Below are 6,334 nucleotides of genomic sequence, written 5' to 3' on the forward strand. Positions count from 1 at the left end.
CCCGCCAGAGGTTAGCGCCCCGGCGTGTGTAGCCACCGCTGTGCCATTCAGAAGCAGAAGGAATATGGATGCTTATTTTCCTTTTAAATAAAAAGATCAGGGGTGCACGGGAGGCTTTCCGCTCCTTGACCTTGGCCCGGGCGACTGGCTCTGCCGCGGGGCGGGCTGCGCGGCTTCCTTCCTTCCTCCCTTCCGGCCGCGCGGGGCGGCCCTACCGGGGGGCGTGGGCCACGGTGGCCATGGACCTCAGCGAGAACATAATTTTTATACCCAAGATCGTTTTCGATTTGATTTTAAGCCGTGTGATGTACGTCAGTGCTATAGAGAGTCTATTTGCAAGTAGCTGTAGTCGTGGCCGAGTGGTTAAGGCGATGGACTAGAAATCCATTGGGGTTTCCCCGCGCAGGTTCGAATCCTGCCGACTACGAGTTCCTTTTATGTTAACAGGTGGATTTACTTAGTTTCCAAATCCGCCCAACATACACTGACGACCCAGAAAGAAACTTCTTTGTGCCAATTACGAAAGTCCTTGTCCCAAACAAACGCCCACTACTATTGGCTTCCCTCCTATTGCCCACATACACAAAAAAATGTACTACCAAAAATGAAAAAAAGACAAATTCTAGAAAACAAGTTTTGCTCAAAGCTGAACGCAGGCATATGTTGCCATTCATTGCCGCGAAGGCTCCGCCTTGGATCTGCTTCTCTGGGGACCTGCGTCCTTTTTGACAGAACACTAATGCACAGTGAGGAACACCCCTTGACATGCATGACTCCCTGCTCTGTTTGGGAGTCTAGCCCAGAACTGTCGCGGCACCTAACAAAGCAGTCCTGTTCCACTGGCGGGGCACGTTCAGGAATCTCACCTGTGGATGCTGAGAAATTTTTCAGAACTTTCGGGGTAGTTTAGTGGTGTGTTTCCCTGACTGTTGCCTGGGCCCTGGGGGCTTGATTCTCAGAGGGGGTCTGGATCTTTTCTTTGAGTTTTGTGTCTATCTTTATGCTCCAGCGTTATAATCTTCTTCCTTTGATTTATTCTTTTGGAAAAAACTAAACAGAGTGGGGGGGAAAGGGGGGCTGTGATGCTGCTGTACAACTCATGTATCAAAGGAAATGACTCATGATGTCTTTTAAAATAGGAACTTGATTATGGATCAATCTTATAGACACCACTTTAATCCATTGATGAGAGTTGGTATTGAGAGTACTGGGATCAATCAGAGCATCATGTGCCTCCTAATATGATGAACTGAGAAGGCTTTACATCAGAGGAGACATTGCAGACAAATGTAGAACGCTCTACAACACGCCTGTCCTACTTTTCCAATATATCCATGAAATCGATTGAACTTTTCCAGAGTAAAGAACTAAAGAGCTGTCACAAGTGGCTGAGAGGCATTTTCTTGACTCCAAAGGATTGACCCAACTTAGAAAACCTTAGTAAGGGCTTTAGATGGGATCAAAGTTTAATCTTGCTTTTATAATTCTTCCAGGGTTGGGAAAGAAAGGTCTTGTTTTTAGAAAATACACATGACGTATTTTAGTCATAAGGGGACATCTAGTCTGCAATTCTTTCTCATAGTTTAGAGAAACAATATACATATGATATGGCATAAGTGTAAGCACCAAACCAAAGCCAAATCACAAATGCTAGGCTGATCTTGATTCATAGAAACCCTATAGAACAAAGAAACCCACCATGGGACTTCCAAGGCTGTAAATGTTTAGAGAAGCGCATGGCCACATCTGTCCCCTCGCAGTGACTCGTGGATTCACACTTTTTCGATTAGCAGCCAAACACTTTAACCACTGTGCCACCAGGGTTCCTTGATTTATCCATAAATTATATAGCGTTAGAGAAATATACAGATATGTGATAAACTTAACATTTGAGAATATGTGAGAAATTTATCACATTACTTGAACTATACTTAAAAATTTTTCTGTAAATCAGAAATAATGTAAACATAAAAAGTTAAATTAAGAAAATTTTGTCAAGAAAAGAGTGGTACTCACTGATTCCATGTTAGATGTAAAAAGTACATATTCTTTACCTAGATACCGGTGTTTCATATCTGGTGGCTCTTAATGATGTCTAATATAAAAATTACCAAGAATTTTAAAGTATAACCTGAAACTCATATTCAAGGCACCATCAAGGTAATGAGAAACAGCTGCAGAAATCTTCTAATGATTGGAACTTGGAATAAGTGAAGTATGAGGAAAATTGAAAGTGGTCAAAAATGACATGGAACCCATGAAAATCGATGTCATAGGCATTAGTGAGCTTAAATGGACTACTTGTCCATTTTGAATCAGAAAATCATATGATTTACAATGCCCAGAATAACACAATCAAGATGAATGGTGTGGTAGTTATTCTCAGAAAGGATCTTGCTAAACCCATCATGAAATACAATGCTATCTGTGATCGTATTATATCTATCCACCTTCAAGGAAATCCAATGAATACAACTATTATTCAACTTTTTGTCCCAACCAGAAAAGCTTGTGATGAAAAAATTGAAGAATTCTACCAACCACCTCAGTCAGAAAGTGATCAACATGCAATCAGATGCATTGATAGTTATTTGGTTAATAGAATGCATAAGTTGGAAACAAAGAAGAAGAACAAAAAGTAGTTGGAATATACCCTGTTTCTCCAAAAATAAGACAGTGTCTTCTATTAATTTTTGCTCCCAAAGATGCGGTAGGTCTTATTTTCAGGGGATGTCTTATTTTTCCATGAAGAAGAATATGGTACACATTTATTGTTTATTGTTTTATTAAAAGAGACCTCGCACTTCCTGTCTTCTCCGGCTGTGCTGTGGCCAACAGTGAGCTGCATGGCAGCAGTCCAGAGTCCAGAGTTACCGTAGCTTCGGGGGGCCTTATTTTCAGGGTGGCCTTATTTTCGGGGAAATGCCGTAATTTCAGCAAGAGGCAAAACTGTGAGTAGGTCTTATTTTCGGGGGATGTCTTACTTTGGGGGAAACAGGGTAGGCACTTGGTGATATAAATGAAGCTGGACATTGCATGACAGAAGTTTGCAAAACCAATGACTTGTTCATAGCAAATACTGTTTCAACAACAAAAAAGTGAATGCGCACATGGACTTCCCCAAATGGAGCACAAAGAAATAAAATTGAAGACATCATGGAGAAGCTTGATATCAGCAGCCAAAGCCAGACCAGGGACAAATGTGAAACCGCTCATCAATTGCTTTTATGTAAACTCAGGATAAAGCTGAAGAAAATTAAAACAAGCTCACAGGAGCCAAAATGCGACGTTGAGTCTATCACACCTCAATCTCAGGAATATTTCAAGAACATATTTGATTCATTGAACACTAATGAGAGAAGACTTAATGAGCTGTGGGAGGATATCCAGACCATCACTCATGAAGAAAGCAAAAGCTCATTAAAAGGACAGGAAAGAAACCAAAGATCAACGTTTATGTCAGAAGAGACTCTAGAACTTGCTATGAATCATAGAGTAGCTAAAGCCAATGGAAGAAATGATGAAGTCAAAGAGCTGAATAGAAAATATCAAAGGGCAGCTCAAGAAGACAAAGCCAAATATTATCATGACATGTGCAAGGACCTAAAATTAAAAAAAAAAGGAAGAACACATTCAGCATATCTGAAACTGAAAGAATTCAAGAAAAACTTCAAGCCTCGAATTGCAATCTTGAAAGATTCTATGGGCAAAATAGTGAATGATGCAGGAAGCATCAAGAGAAGATAGAAAGAGTACAGTCACTGTACCAGAAATAATAGTCGACAGCCCATCATTTCAGGAGGTAGCATATGAGCAAAACCCAATGGTGCTGACAGAAGAACTCAAACTGCACTAAATGAATTAGCCAAAAATAAGGCTCCAGAAATTGACCAAATACCCATTGAAATGTTTCAACAAGTTGAAAAAGCACTGGTAGCACTCACTCTTCGATGCCAGGAAATTTGAAAGACAGCTCCCTGGTCAACTGACTGGAAGAGATCCATATTTGTGTCCATTCCAAAGAAAGGTGAACCAACTCTCAGTCAATGATGACTCATAGTGCCCTCCTGTTTACAGCAGTAGAAAACCTATCACCCACCCACAACACACACACACACACACACACACAGAACTGCCTTTGCTTTTAAACTTCCAATCATGCAGATCACAACCCAATACATAACTACTACACCACCAGGGCTCCTGCTCAAACTATAGCATGATATTAATATCCCACACCACTAAAATTTTGCTTCAGATCACCCAATAATGGTTGCAGGAACACACTGACAGGGGTCAGTTCAGGCCAGATTCAGAAGAGGACATGGGACAAGGGCTAGCATTGCTGATGTCAGATGGATTTCACCAGAGAATACCAGAAAAAAATGTTTACTGGTGTTTCATTGACTATGCCAAGGCAATTGACAGTGTAGATCATCATAAACTGTGGATAATCTTGACAAGAATGAGAGCTCCAGAAGCCTTCATTGTGCTCATGCAGAACTTGTACATGGAACAGGAGCCAGTTGTGGGAACAGAACAAAGGGAATATTGCATGGTTTAAAATAAGAACAGGTGTGGTCAGTGTTGTATTCTCTCACCATACTTGTGCGATCTATATGCTGAGCAAATTATCAGAGAAACTGCATTATATGAAAGAGTACAGCATCAGGATCAGAGGAAGGCTTATCAACAACCTGTAACATGCAGATGACAACCTTGCTTGCTAAAAAAAACACAATGGAGGACTTGAAACACTGGCTGATGAAGATCAAGGATTAATAGCTTTTGGTATGGATTACAACTCAATGTAAGGAATACCCAAATCCTCACAACTGGACCAATAAGTAAGATCCTAATAAATGGAGAAAAGGTTGAAGTCAAGAACTTTGTCCTACTTGAATCCACAATTCTCATGGAAGCAGCATTCAAGCGATCAAAAGATGTATTGCATTAGGTAAATATGGTGCACAAGATGTTTTTAGAATACTGAGGAGCCTGGGTGTTACTTTACAGGGTGAGGTGCACCTGACCCAAGCCATGATAGTCTCTATTGCATCATATGCATCTGAAAGTTGGACACTGAATAAGGAAGACTGTAGAAAAATAGATGCCTTTGGATTGTGGTGCTGGAGAAGACTATTGAAAGTACTGTGCCAAAAGGACAAACAGATTGTTTGGGAAGAAGTGTGGTCAGAGTGCTCCTTAGAGGCAAGGATGGCAAGACTTTGTCTTACATACTTTGGACATATTGTCAGTAGAGACCAGTCCCTGGAAGAAGGGCATCATGTTTGGTAAAGTGGAGAGGCAACAAAAAAGAGGAAGCCCTAGAATGAGATGGATTGACACAGCGGCTGCATCAATGGGCTCAGGCATAGGAACAATTGTGAGGATGATGCAAGACTGTACCGTGTTTCATTTTGTTGTGCACAGGGTCGCTATGGGTGGGAGCTGACTCAATGGCATCTAACAGCATCCACAACAGTATTCACAAATGTGTATTAAAACTACCTGCTAAAGATATTCTCAAAATTTTCTAATAAAATTTATATCTGACAAACTTGCTAAAATTCATGCTCACACACACAGAGCAGCAGCATAAAAAAATTAGAAACATCCTTGTCAGAATTTTGGTAAACACGCAAATGTTCATAACAACTAAACACATGCTTGAACAAAGAAGAAAGACAAATATTTACACCCCCATCTCCCCACACCCCTGCCTGTGCTTCATCAACTTCCCAGATTGGAAGCGGGCTTAAAGAAGCCAGTGTTTGCAGCTACACATCATGCTCCTTGGATCCAGAGCAAACAGAATAGATACTATTCACAAATTACTGTAGTTTTTATAACCCACTGAGTAACTCCCTACAGGATTGATGCAGACCACTTGTTTCAAGCATCTCAGAATTCATTACTTGAGGTCAACACTGTACCTACCTGAAGAAGGAAAATGTGGAATGGGGGGCATACAATAAAATGATAAAGACAAGGAGTAAACAGCAAAGAGAGATTTTCTTTGGGAAATTAGGGCATTGTGGTAGTTAGATAATCTGTTGTCAATTTGACAGGATTAAGAGTGAAGGAGTGGAGTTTACCTATCAATCAAGTCACAGCTTGATGACCTCATTTGGAGGAGCTAAGGAGATAAATGGCTTGCTGGAGGCAGGATGCAGGCTGACTCCCTGGGAGACATTCCAGCTGAGAAGGCACATGGGGCAACAGCTACTGCCCTAAGCTTTAGGAGCCTGCCAGCGCTGAGATGCTTATACCACCACTGGATCTTCAAGACTTACCACCCACTGGCCTATGATCTTCCTGCATTCGGTGTCAT

General features: G+C 41.2%; 1 non-coding gene across 1 annotated transcript; it reads left to right on the forward strand.

The window, feature by feature from the left end:
- The first annotated feature begins 345 nt into the window (after positions 1-345).
- TRNAS-AGA lies at positions 346-427 on the forward strand. The gene has a single exon. It is a non-coding gene; the product is annotated as a tRNA-Ser (tRNA).
- The last annotated feature ends 5,907 nt before the right edge of the window (positions 428-6,334 follow it).

Source organism: Echinops telfairi, unplaced genomic scaffold, assembly GCF_000313985.2.
Source record: "Echinops telfairi isolate 266 unplaced genomic scaffold, ASM31398v2 ScPeMD7_140;HRSCAF=443, whole genome shotgun sequence".
Lineage (NCBI taxonomy): Eukaryota > Metazoa > Chordata > Mammalia > Afrosoricida > Tenrecidae > Echinops > Echinops telfairi.